The 13149-nt window shown below is 40.1% G+C and overlaps 1 protein-coding gene across 7 annotated transcripts in view; it reads right to left on the reverse strand.

Annotated features, from left to right (window-relative positions):
• Nucleotides 1–13149, reverse strand: part of NAALADL2 (N-acetylated alpha-linked acidic dipeptidase like 2) — a 437725-nt gene that overhangs the window by 262200 nt on the left and 162376 nt on the right. Inside the window, exon 1 of one of the 7 annotated variants that reach the window (XM_040567015.1) lies at nt 6466–6579. The exons of the other annotated variants lie outside the window; for them this stretch is intronic. The gene's annotated coding sequence lies outside the window, so the exon portion shown is untranslated. Of the gene's footprint in view, nt 1–6465; nt 6580–13149 lie in introns of those variants that run through there. 7 annotated transcript variants of the gene reach the window in all.

Here is a 13149-nt window from a genome sequence, read left to right on the forward strand (position 1 = left end):
AATACAGTTTAAAAAGTAGATTTTTAAAGTAACCAAATGAGAATATTCTAAGCTTTGTTTAACTGGGTAGAAAAAAAGAAAAACGAAAAAAAAGGGAAAAAAAAATCCCTGAAAGCAAGATGACCTTGCGAAGCTTTTGATATGACTGAAATGCACCACTGTGAAAGCACTCTGGCTCAATAATGCCATCCACCGAAATTGATTATTTAGATTTATTGTTGTTGCTTTGAGTTCTTAAGATACTCAAAAATAAGCTCAGCCATGTGAGTCGATGTATTACCATGAATGTATTTGGAACAATGCAGCCAAATTCTGCAAAACCCTTTGCAGAGCACCATTTCACAGAGTGAAAAAGTATTCAGAAGAGAAATAAAACAACCGTTGTTCAGCTTGTCTTCACATAGATACTTCAAACTTTCCAGCTCTGTTTTTTAGCCTTTTTTGTTAAGAGCTCGTTTTGCTTTCAGTGATGCACCACAAAAGAATTTATGAAGCACAGGCTGTGGTCCCAACCAACGGCAGCGATTGAAGACATGTCTGTGCCAGGCTGCTGATAGCGTCCCGCCCCGAGGCCATGCCGCTGGGACAGCGAGCGCCACCACCTCGCTCATCATGCCCCAAAGCTCTGCGTTCGGCCTTTCATTTCTGGGTCTCATTATGACATTTTACCATCCGACATCATTGTACGATTCAAGTGCCAGAAGACAAGTCAGGTTTCAAACATTCCTTCCTCCCCTTTACCGCCTTCTCCTACTGCGTAAATATATGCATCCTCTCAGAAACAAAGCAAGCCACCAAGTATAGCTGGTTAATTGACGACAATATTTTCATTCGCTAGAAATGAAAGAAATGGATGCACAGACCACGTTACCTGAACCCACTGTGGCAGAAGTTGAAGGACCCCATGTCCCTCAAGGCACACTACCGCATCAGAGGCGAGCAGAGCAACAAGCATCTTATTAAACAACAAGTGCGCAAAAGCAAAAGGCAGAAGCCTCCAGGGCCACGTTAATTATCTCAGGGTCGAAGTCGCTGCGAAGGCTGTCTCACTGACTCCACGGCAGTCAGATGGCAGTGCCAGCACACTGAAGTCCCCAAGGTCCCGCAGTTATAGCGCTGTCATATTTCAAATGACAGGTAATACTTATGAACATGCTGACACTAACCTCCTCAATTATATTCAATGTCAAGGTTTTAGTACTGAAGGAACTGCTAATTTTCAACATACACACTTGCTGACAAAAGGTACTTTATCAAAGAAGGGAGTTTAGGGTATCTGCCGCAAGACACTGAAGATACCTTTTGACGCTCACAATGGGAATAACGTCCTTCATGGAAGTTCTCAAATGATGAAATAAATATTGCCCTTAGTCAAGCATACAAAAATCACAGCATCCTCTATTTGCTTTTCTGACAGACAGTGCCTTTACGTGGAAATCTCACTCTGCCACTAACTGCTGTCTGGAGGAGCAGATAATCTCTTGGTGTTTATTTGAACTTCCTTTGAATAAAAAGGCACCAGCAGGCGTGTGTTATTGTAATGCCTCAGGTGCTCCAAGAAGCAAGACTGAAAAGACAGTGTGCCTTCCACCGTCCCTGAAGGGCAGCCGTGCATGCCACGGAACGATTAAGTGCAATTGCCAAGAAAAAAAGTAAGCACTGATTTTAGAGAGAAAGACTTTTAAACATGCAAATATGATTCCTCGTTTGTTCTCATCTCCGCTCTTTTCTGAATTTAACTGAAAATACTAACTGTTGAATCAAGTTCATTTAATTGCATAGAAGAGAGAGTAGGTGGCACAGATATGGCCACGGGTGAAGGAGCACGGTCTCATTAGAGCTCTCTATCCGTTCAGGCGGCTTCTCCCGCTTGCAGTTGTTAACGTGAACTGGAGACAGATTCTGCTTTGAGTTGCACCAATTTAAATCCAGAGCAACTCTCATCCGGCCTCCAATTTGCATTAATGGTCAGAGGTGGCACATGGGGGTGAAGCTGAGGAAGGCAGCTACCTCCTCTGATGGCAAAGGAGCCTTCCAGGAGCAGAGTGTCTCTGCACATAAAGGGACGTGGTGCAATTTTAAAGGACAGCATTTTGAACCATTAAAAAAAACTATCAAAATAACATTTATAATGCAAATAACCAACAGACTTTAAAAAGCTTTTATATATATATATATACACACACATATATATATATAAAGTTACGTACACACAGTTTCAATGTTTCCTTATTATGTTTGTTAACATTTACATTGCAGTAACACAGGCATCCACAGCCTCCGGGGCAGCACAGGAAGGACTGAGAGTGCTGGAGCTCCATGAGGAGCTGAGCTGCACTACGCTGCGCTGCTCCTGTGAACACCAGCTACGGTTCTGTATCCCCTTCTGGCACGCTGTACTGGAATTGTGTACATGTGAGCATGAAAATAAAGAAAGTGTGATAAAAATAGCATACAGCACAATTGCTGTAATGCCGTCATGACTTTTTAAAAGATAGGCTGTTATCGTATTCAATCTTATTTAAATTTCTTTGCAACAGTGACTGTGAACATGAAGTAACAAAATGCATTCTAATATTTTTGCATGAAATTTTGCCCACATTCCAGATACGGATGTGGGCAACTCACTTGCATTGAATATGATGCTTCTCCAGTACTAATATATTCTACATACATTTGCATGCATTACATTTAGCAAACACCAGATATTTTTGTCTGCAATACTTACTGGGAATCACATGAGGAAAAAAAAAAGACAATGTTTTTAATTGTAGAAAAAACAGGCAAATTCAGTTTTTAAAAGGCGGGTAAGGAGCTTGAGCATCCCTATTTGTAATTGATGTAAACAGGACTTGCAGCTATACTTTGTGAGTGATACAAACTACTTGTACTATCTCCTTTCACATGAAGATTTTTGTGCAGCTTCAGGATTAAAACTATTACTTTATCACATCTCATGATCCAAGAGTTCCTTTATGTTGATGCATATATCACCCTTGTTAACACAGAAGAAACAAACAGAAGATGCTGAGGTAATTAAAATCACAGAAGAGCTCATCAGTCCTCCACCTTCTGAGCTGGGAGTGGGAGGATTCAAGAAAACTCACCGAAACATGAGATTTGAAGACCAACGCTTATCTTTCCAACTCTATATGGATGAGGACATTTTCCAATTGATCAGACTGATCATCTTCAAAAGAATTGCTGGAGTAATAAACCAATATTCACTTTCATGAAAGGGAATATTTCAGCAACAAGGGCAGCAATTTTTGGCAATGTGTCTACGGATCCAGAGCTTTTCATTTTTTGCTAACCCAGCAAAGGGATTTCAAAAAGCACCATGCTCTTGTAAAACAACAAGAAAACAAAGCCACCACCCCGAAAAGACCAGTGTCATCCCTTTCAGTAGTCCAAGAAGAAATTCAGTTAGATTTCATGGTGAAACTACACGTTCAGACTAATACCATTCCATATTCACACAGAATATGTTTCTTTATATGCCATACAGAAACAAGGAAAAATATTTTCCTTCAATGTCTTAGCTTTGGATACTATGGGGCATAGTCAAGTCAGTAACAGCAGGTTTGTTTGATTGTTTTTAAATATGGCAGCTGAGTAGTTAATATCACTAAGTTCTGAAAAAGTAAATGTTACCTTGGTTTAGGGGAATTCAAGTAAGCCTCTTTTCTTCTTTAAAATGTAATTTTTAAAGCACAGCAAAATACTGAGGCCACTAATAGAATTCCAATGATTCTCATGAACTTTGGAGAAGACAAAAAAGAAGTGTCACATCTTAAAAATACATATTTTTGATAGGATAATATAATCTTCATACTTTCATATTACCAAGACAAATCCAAAACTGCTACATACCCATTTGTAGGGACAGACTAAAAGTTAAGACGACTGAACAGCACAAATTCCTTGGCAGATTTCACATGCACCCATTATACCTCAACAAAACACATGCACATATGTTAGGTAGCAGGCTGTGTGAGAGGGCCAGAAGGGTAAACTGGCATAGCTACACATCCAGATATGTAATGCTGTATTGTGCAATACAGACATAACCAATGTAATTAGCAGGTTTTTAGCATGTAAAGGGAGGATCTTAAGAGCCTGGGAACAGAAAAGTGTGGGCAGCAGTGCTCACACAATCTGAAGTGTATATACACCAGAGATTTCCTAAGCCTTCCTTTGTTCACTCAGCATTTCTGTGTCCCAAGTAGATGATATAACACTTCAGAAATACTTGATAGGGGAAAAATATAAATTACAGTCTAAAGACCCATCCCAAAGACTTAATAAAAGAGCAACCTTGCTAATAGGAAAAAACGCCCTGTTTCCAGAGCCAACTCTCACAGTAATATTGTATCCCCAATGGATGTTTCCCCACAAACAAGATGATTGAGGACTTGTGCAGGTCTTGCACCAGTAACAGGCCCACTGTCGAAAAGCCTTGAAAAAAACAGACACGCTCTGCTTGTGCTGTGGTTGAGGGTCAACAGCTCACTCTGTGGCTCTGTACCATGCTAAGTTCTGCCAGGGCTGCTGGGCCAGCAAGTTCAAAGGCAACTTTCTAGAACATGTGTAAAGTATTTCTGCAGACACCAATAAAAGATGTTAAAGGAGGAGCCTGGCATGTGCAGCTGAAATATTTCAAACACTACATTTTGTTTCTCTTCCTCTTTTAAAGACAGTTTTCAGATACAGGGAATTACATGCAATCATCATTACTGGCTGAAGAGAAAAGGAAGTTAAAGAATAATGTCCTGAAGCTATTTTTGAAATACTGCTTTTAAAAACTTATAGGCTATATAATTTTAAAAGGTAACGCACACCTCACTTTCCTCTTCTCTCATACCTTAATAAACACGCTTAAAAAAAAAACACACATATTCCTTAAAATCCATTTGTCTGTCTAGCGTGGGTGGCAACACTGGCTCGATTTTCACCTCACTCATTGTTGTACATCACTTAGAAATCTCACTGGATCCACCCTACTACCCATTGCTCCAAAATATATAGGTTGCTCTGACAACCGAAAGCCTGCACTTTGTACTGTCGTATATATAATTTTGTCAGACTAGACAACCTGTTAGCAGCTATTACAAAACAAAATTACAGAAAGACAGAAAAAAATCACCTCTCTTCCATGTATTCTTTCATTTCTTAAGATAGTCAAGTTTTTAAAATTTTGAATATCTAAGAAAGCTTGTTTCAGCTTTCATATGCAGAATGGGGACTTTGCTTGCCTGAATTAGAACTATTTATTACCCTCTATTGCTTTTGTATTCTGGTTTATGAATAACAAAAATTAATGAGAAGTTAAAGCTCTGCTACCTCTAATACTTTTTCTTTTTTAAACACAAAGCAATGTTCCAAAATACATTGCAATTATATCTATGCTGAAAATGGACAAAATGAATCTGATACCTTAAATTGAACATTGTGACTTTTCAGAAAGCCACAACTGCGATTCAGAACTGCCTAGCCCTCATAAGAAGACACCAGAGAGAGCACAACAGGCCAGGAAGAATACGGGAGTTGTACCATTTCTGGCCAGACATGTGTACAACCTGCAGAGGAGCCAACTGCATGTGGTTAAGTACAGCAAAAGAACAGGATGAACATATGATGGTGTTTCCCTAGAACTGGTTTCACCAAGTGACAGCTTAAAAAACAACAACAACAAAATAAAAATCCCAGACCTCAATACTTAGTTGCATTAAATCCTAAAGGTTATTACAAGATGCACTGCAAGATTCATTCAGGATTTCCCAAATCCTATCAAAATAAAATAGCTATTTCCCTCTCCATTGCCATTATTGGCATTACAGAAAATTACAGACATTTGCAAAAAATCCACTCTCAAAATACAGTGGTTATGGCTCAGAACGAAACAAGAAACCTGAAAGCCCATGGCCAATAACCTTATTTAATGACACAGCAATAAATAGCTGAGCACTCACACACACAGATATTACCTTCTCCAACCTCAACTCAAAAATGTCCACATGAACTTAGATAAACAAATTTCTAACTGGGTCTGTATTGTTGTAATGTTGGTCATTTTTTCCGATGACTTTAATAGTGACTCAATCAGCTTCCTCCGAATGTCGGTACGCACACAGTCAATGTCCCGTGATGAAGAAAGGACTGGTATCTGCCCAGCACTTGCCCCCTTGAAATAAGTGATGGAAAGAAAGCTCTTCACCCCTGCCAAAACTTTTTCTGGCATGGATGTCCTTCGCAAGAATGCGTAACAGTCCTTCCTCTCTTCTCTCTCCAAAAAGTTTGAAAGCAAGACAAAAAAATGTAAAGAAGAGGCAACTAAAAGAAAATTCCTCCCTTACATATTACACCTTTTATCCATCTACAGGATTTATTTGCAGTCTGCCCATGACCCAGACTTAAGCTACTTCAAACACGCAAAAATTGCAAAGGTTTTAAGTCTAAAATCACCTCGTGAAGTGAACAGGACCAAGGCAACTCCAGAGGGCTGCTACCTCATCCGCTGCCAGCGCAGTCCCTCGCAGCCTGGAGGGACCAGATCAGTGGCACTTCCTGCAAGCAACGCACAGGGAAGAAATGCATGGCCAGGCTGCTCCCCTCTGCTAGCTCCCCTCATCCCGATCCCTCCACAGCAGAGACTTGGGTGTGCAGGTTATGATTCAGAAAACACAAAACCACACTGTTGACCTTTGTAAGAATGGCTATCATATGCATGTGTGTATGTATGTAAACATACACAGACACTCAATTTTTATATACCCATCCAAAAACTAGGTAGAGCAAGGTACTGCATCATTAGGCCTCAGAGCTTCGGACTGTACCTCTCTAGGACAATGTGTTGGACTCCCGAGGCTTGCTCCGCGACAGGTTTCTCCTGAGAAGGCAGTGGCTTTGTTCTCCAACACCCTCACCTACCTATTACTGTCAGTGAAGTTCACTCAGGTGCTAAAACTTGAAATGACTATTTTCTCATAAGGTAATGGACTTAAATATTATTTAGGCGGAAATAGATTCTTTCCTCCACAAATGTGATGGAAATAATCTGCAAGTACTTTCATTTAGAACCACTTATGATGTAAAATTATTTCAAACCACAGCTTCACTCTAGCATAGTATAAAAATTATATTAAAGCTGACTCTGAAATATTTGCAAGCTGTAATACCATTCCAGTACTGAATTTTATAAAATCAAACCCACTGCAAAAGAGACTGCTAGCTGATTATTCACATAAGTAGTAAGCCATGGGAAAAAGCCGTTGATGTCTGGCAGCCAGAGTTGTATAAAATAGTTGCAGCAGATGAGAAAGTATATTCTGCATGCAGTCAGCTTCACCTTTCCTTATAAGAAAGTCACAAAGAAACTGTTCACATTTTGCAGAGTTTTCACTCTGATAAGTATGTTCCTTTCCAGAAAAAAATTAGTCTGTTTACATAAAGCCTGGACACAATGATGTTTAACGACATTACTCAAACATTTATTATATAAACAGCTACTTAATTGCATACCCAAATATCTAATAGGAAAAACACATTTCCAGTTTCACAGTTATCAGTTTAATTCTTTCACACGTTCCATAACGTCACCCTTTAGTCACCAAAGGCAACCTCAAAAATAATGCGCCTTCCTATCTGCTTTTAACACAGGCCGCTTGGCACTTAGCGCCCCAGCAAAACATCACAAACATTTGCCATCCAGAAAGTTCAACCAAAGTTGGTTTTAGCTGTGACCGCAACAGAGACAGTTTGCATGAATCCTGTGGTGGAACTAGGCAGAGGACAGTCAGCCCTCCTTGAGGACACCAGACAACGGGAATTTGTACAGTTGGATCAGGCCCAAATGGGTTCATGTGCATTTATATTTAGTGAATTTTCTGTCTGGAAAAACACCTGAAACAACCAGGTTTGTCACGTCATTGAAACTGATCTCTTCAGCCTGTAATGGGGACACACAGAGACAAACGGGATTTTGAGAATGGCTTTCACTTAGTTGGAAAGTGGTGGGTCTGGTTTGTGTTTTGTTTTGAATAAGCAAAGGAAATATTCAGTGAGTATTGTAACTCTTCTGTGCTAGTGGGGCTGAGGAAAGGCCGGGGGCCCGTTCCAGTGTGCTGCACGAGCGCAGGGCTGGCGTGAGGCAGGCCAACCTGCGCCGCTGTGCCGTCAGCCAGCAGGAACACAGCTAATGAAAAACGCTGCAATAAAACCAAACAGGATGTGCATCAAGGATCTGGGAGCGAACTGGAGCAGCTCACAGCAGATCTGGCTACCAGAAAATGAGACCACCCTGCAGGGCAGCAGCCCAGAGCCACCTGTGGCGAAACCCAGGCCTGGATGGCACAGGCCAGGCACTGAACACCAGGCACCACACAGCACATCAAATTGGCTCCAAAACACAAACAAGGCAGGTGTTCATAGAGGAGCTAGCTACCTCAAGCAGTCCTTCAAAGCTGTATGCATATTAGGCATATTCACCCAGTGTACCCATCAGGGCTGGCAGTCAGGTTCAAACATCCCAAATTGAGACGTTACCATGTTTCCTTTCTTCCTCTTGCCAGTAATATTAAATCTGCTTAACAGATTGTTTGGGATTTGACAGATGACCTCATTAAGCACACTGCCTTTACAACTTATTTCCCTAGGTTTCTAGGAAAAGGCCTGTCTGGTGGAAAACAGCAGCAAGGTATGTTCACACAAGTGACAGGCATCGCATGCTGACAGAGGCTGGGAGACACGAGTCTTTTATGAGCACCAGAATTATGTTCCAGCAGAGAACTTAAACTTTTATATCTTCTAGCCATTTCTCAAAAGGAGTAATATTTACATAAATGGAACAGCTGCCCCCACAAAAATTAAAGCAACAATTGCCAGCACATTTTGCTTCATCTACAAAGGAACGCGAGCTAGCAAAAAGTTTTGCACATATTTCTCAGGAAAATAAACTCAGCCAGGAAGCAGTTTTCTGACTTCTGAAGAGAGCAAACATCAGGCTTCACAGCTTTCAGAGGAAGATACATGTTACGTCCCTGGAAGCCAGCAGTGTCAGACAGGTGATCCTATGGGTTTCCTGGGGGAGTACAGGAATACAACAACAAAAATCCACTAACCAGGAGCACTAGATTTTGACAGAGACAGCATAACTTCCTCTCACTAGTGGCGTTGATGGATGTTTTCCATACCTAAACTGACAGTGACAAAAGAGGCTTTAACGTGAAGGAGCCTTGCCAGTCCTCTGTGCATCTGGGAAGGCTGGTACTAACTGACAACTGAGTCAAACATTGCAACTGACATCCCTAAAACAAATACAGAGGTGGGGTGTCTTCAAAGAGCAATCGCTACCATCACTGATAGGATCTTTTAACACTTGTTGCAGCAACTGGTTTTGCTGCATCCAGCTGCCAGGACAGCTGCTTCTTTGCCCAGCCTTCCCTGCTGCCAGCACTGGCCTGCCGGGCACTTGCTTCCCATCCTGAATCTATCAAGAAGGGTTATGCTGTGCTGCCTGAAGTAGCCAACAGGCTTTCTTGAGCTGGGATGTTGCTCACTACATATACCAGTGTTACGGAAAAGAAAAACAAGACTGGAAAAGATGAAAAGATGCAAAAACAGAGGAAACCATAGGCAGATCCAAGAAAGCAACAAAATTGTAGGAGACTCATTATCTCTCTTATGCTCCTGCTTCCGTTACTGCCTGGTAAATGCACTCTTGTCATCTCCACCATCTCTTCTCCATTTATTTTCAGCAGTGCCTGGTCTTGTCTTCTCAGCGAAAAAACACAAGAAATGACAAAAAACTATTTGGCACCTTTTACATTCCTCTCAACTGAGAGTGATGGTACACATCGTTTGAGAAGTTACCTGCAGAGCTCTAATCCTCCCCTGGTACAGAAAGCACCTTCCTGCAGCTGATCCGTCATTAGCAGTTCAGGTTTTACGCACGTTTCAGTTGCGTCATCAAGCAGATCAAAGCCACATCATAGGCTTCAGTTTGTTGCAAAGTGAAACTTTTTTTCTGAAAAGTTTGAAACAAATCTGTTGGAAAGGGCAGGAGGGCTGAGGGTGAACAAGGTCAACTCCGTTACTGAACAGTGGGGATTTGTGGTTCTCTTTTAAGTGTCTTGTCTCCTGCATATACTGGGAATGCAAAAACTTCTGCTGGAGAGGGGATCGCTTTCCTGACTGGAGTTAAATAGGCTGATGTGGAAATGCTTTCTTGAATCAGACCTTCAGTTGTTATTCCCAACAGACACTTTCAAGTACATATAATTAAATGATCTTTTCTCTCCCTCCTGTATCTCCAAGGTATCTTTTATTTTTAATTAACCTCTTCTACCAGGCATATCAGATGATATTATTTATCTGCTCTAATTTTTGGTTATATGTATTTTTTTTTTATTTTTTTTACAATTGGTTGGAAAGGTGCTCTGTGAAAAGATACATTCATTATATATCAAGGACAGTACTAGCACATATTAGGAAGTTACACAAATGAAGTAGGTACTGAAAAGGAAAAGCAGATTATATCGAAGACCACCAAAATGTTGCCTGTAGTTACAAGTCACCTATTCACAGTTTCAAAAACAACACAAACACAGAACCAAAACAACAACAAAAACTGCCACCACAACACTTCTGCATTATTCTTGGTTATCAGGAAAATGTGCTTAACTGATTTTTATCAAATGCTTCTGCTGCCCTATTTGTAAGAAACCACCGAAGTGGTGAAAGGCAGGGAGAAGGAGAGGAAAAAAATACCAACTTTGTTCCCCTGCTTTCCTCCACCACCAAGAGCTCATATTTCTACTCTAAATTTACCAGGATCTTTCTTATCCTTATGAGGAGAGGACAAGCTTGAGGTCGTGCCCATTTATTGCACAGTCATTACAACAGCAGAAGAGCCATAGCAAGGATATGAACTGGGGGCAAGATCAGCATCTGATGCAAATAAAACCCAGATCTACTTTTGCTAAGGATCTAGCCTTCCAAGGAATACAGTAAATTTAATATTCAGTTATGGTGACAAGAACTTAAATTTTAGTACAGATGAGGATCATGACGTAAAACATAGCATCCTACAACCTATCATGGTTAGCAGGATTTTAACAGATCATTAGAAAAGCTTATGGAACCTATGAGTTTCTGGGCACTACTTTGGGATCAGCAACAATAAAAAAAAAATCATTCTCTAGTTACCTCCTAAAGCAACGTAGCATACCATATATGATGAAGAATTATAGCCTACTTGAGAAAAGATACTTAATTCCTAACAATGTGGCAATAAAAGTTGCCTGATCGGAGATGAAATTTGAAAGCTTTGAGTTTAATAGGCTATGAGAACATTCCTACATTAAGTATTATATTTTAGATTCTCTTTTTCTTTTCAAAACTATTGCTTTTCTACAGACTTTCTAATATAAGTTTCTAATATAAGCATACAAGCATACAAAAAAACAGTATTTATTTTCTGTTATTTCAAATTTTAACCATTTATTACAGCGCAGAGCCCTCAATACAAATATTTTATAAATCAAATATCTAGCTCCCTCTGTACTTAAGAATTTAGGTATGTGCAGAATCAGACATCAGGATGACTGCTCATGAAGAAATCTTTTTGGAGTCAACATCCCCTATGGTCATGGGTATCCACACACACCCTCCTTGTACAGAAGCTATTCTTCCTGCTCTGCTGCTTTAATCTCTTTATATTTACTATGCTCCAAAGAATTTTAATAAATATTCCATGTGGTATCCATAAAGCAAATAAAAATGATTAACTAACAGTCCGCACAAATGCCTCTGAAGCAGCATACACTCTTCTTTCAGGCAGGATCATCAAGTTCAATACCACGCTAAAGGTTAAGTTTATTAAGCATTAGAGAGATCTAAGTTCTCAGCCTTCAATCCCTCCCCCCCCCCCTTTTTTTTCTGAGAAAGTGTAATAAAAGCAAGTGTACAGATAAATGGTGACCTTTAGAAGTACTGTGTGCTCCCATGGGAGTAAATACTTGTATTTGATTGTAAGTCTTTATAAAATTAATTAGCCTGGCACATTGATTATTACTTTTATTTTATTATTATTTTTTTTGGTGGATGAGAACAATAAGATAATGTTTCCTTTTAAAGGAATTCTGCAGTTGATGCAATTCATAGATAACTGCAGTCTTACCATAGCAATATACTTTTTCTGAGATACGTTTCTGTACATAAAACAAACCCATCCATATCAGTAAATTATCTGCACAGCACAGCTGGCAGGTAAGTTCTTCATGGATTCAAGTCACCCAAACACATGCATAATGAAGGTCTTCTGTTCAACAGAATGACAGACATCATCAACAGGGAGCCTTGGTATTAGCGAGCTAGAATATCTCAGTTCTGGACTACTCCCCGTGCACAATTTCTACTGTAATGCAACTTCCACTCAAACATAAAAGCATTCAGTTTGTAAAAAAACAAACAAACGAAAAAAACCAGCACTATTAAAACTGCTATTGTTGCTTTACTTTTACTTGCCCTAGTACCAGTGTACATAGGCATAATAATCTACCATGAATCTGACTCCCAGAAACCAGACGCAAGTCTGTACAGTGTACTGCAAACACTAAGGAAGGTATTTAGTCAGACAGTGCAGTGGCAAGCAATTCCTTCTAGCCATGGTTTATGGGAATGAGTGAAACAAGGGGAAAATGCAACCTGAGTTGAGTGATTTGAATGCCCAGACCAAAATCCTGGCAGAAGAGGAAAACAACCACATGTGATATGAGCTTCTCTGCATTTCTTTCAGGAAGAAGCTCCAAGAACACCGTGATCTATCTTTCCTGCTAGAGCCTGTAAGACCAGCTGGGACAGACACTTTCCTTTGTCAAACTCTGTTCTAATAAGCAGGCTTTCTATTGCTGGGGATCTCACTTCCTTGGCTTTGGAAAGCTAAATCTAGACTGTTTGTTGACAAGGAATGGCAGAAAGCAAGCTACATGACAGGAGGAGGGGGAGGTTTTGTAAATGAGAAACACACTTGCATCAGGTGTGAAGAAAAAAAGCATGTTGGCAACTTTCACACTAGAATTATACTGGCATTATTTTACTTTTCTGATAACTGCAAATGAGGAGTAAGATTAATTTTACAGCAGCAGATTT

The sequence above is a fragment of the Cygnus olor genome, chromosome 9 (assembly GCF_009769625.2).
Source record: "Cygnus olor isolate bCygOlo1 chromosome 9, bCygOlo1.pri.v2, whole genome shotgun sequence".
Taxonomy (NCBI): domain Eukaryota; kingdom Metazoa; phylum Chordata; class Aves; order Anseriformes; family Anatidae; genus Cygnus; species Cygnus olor.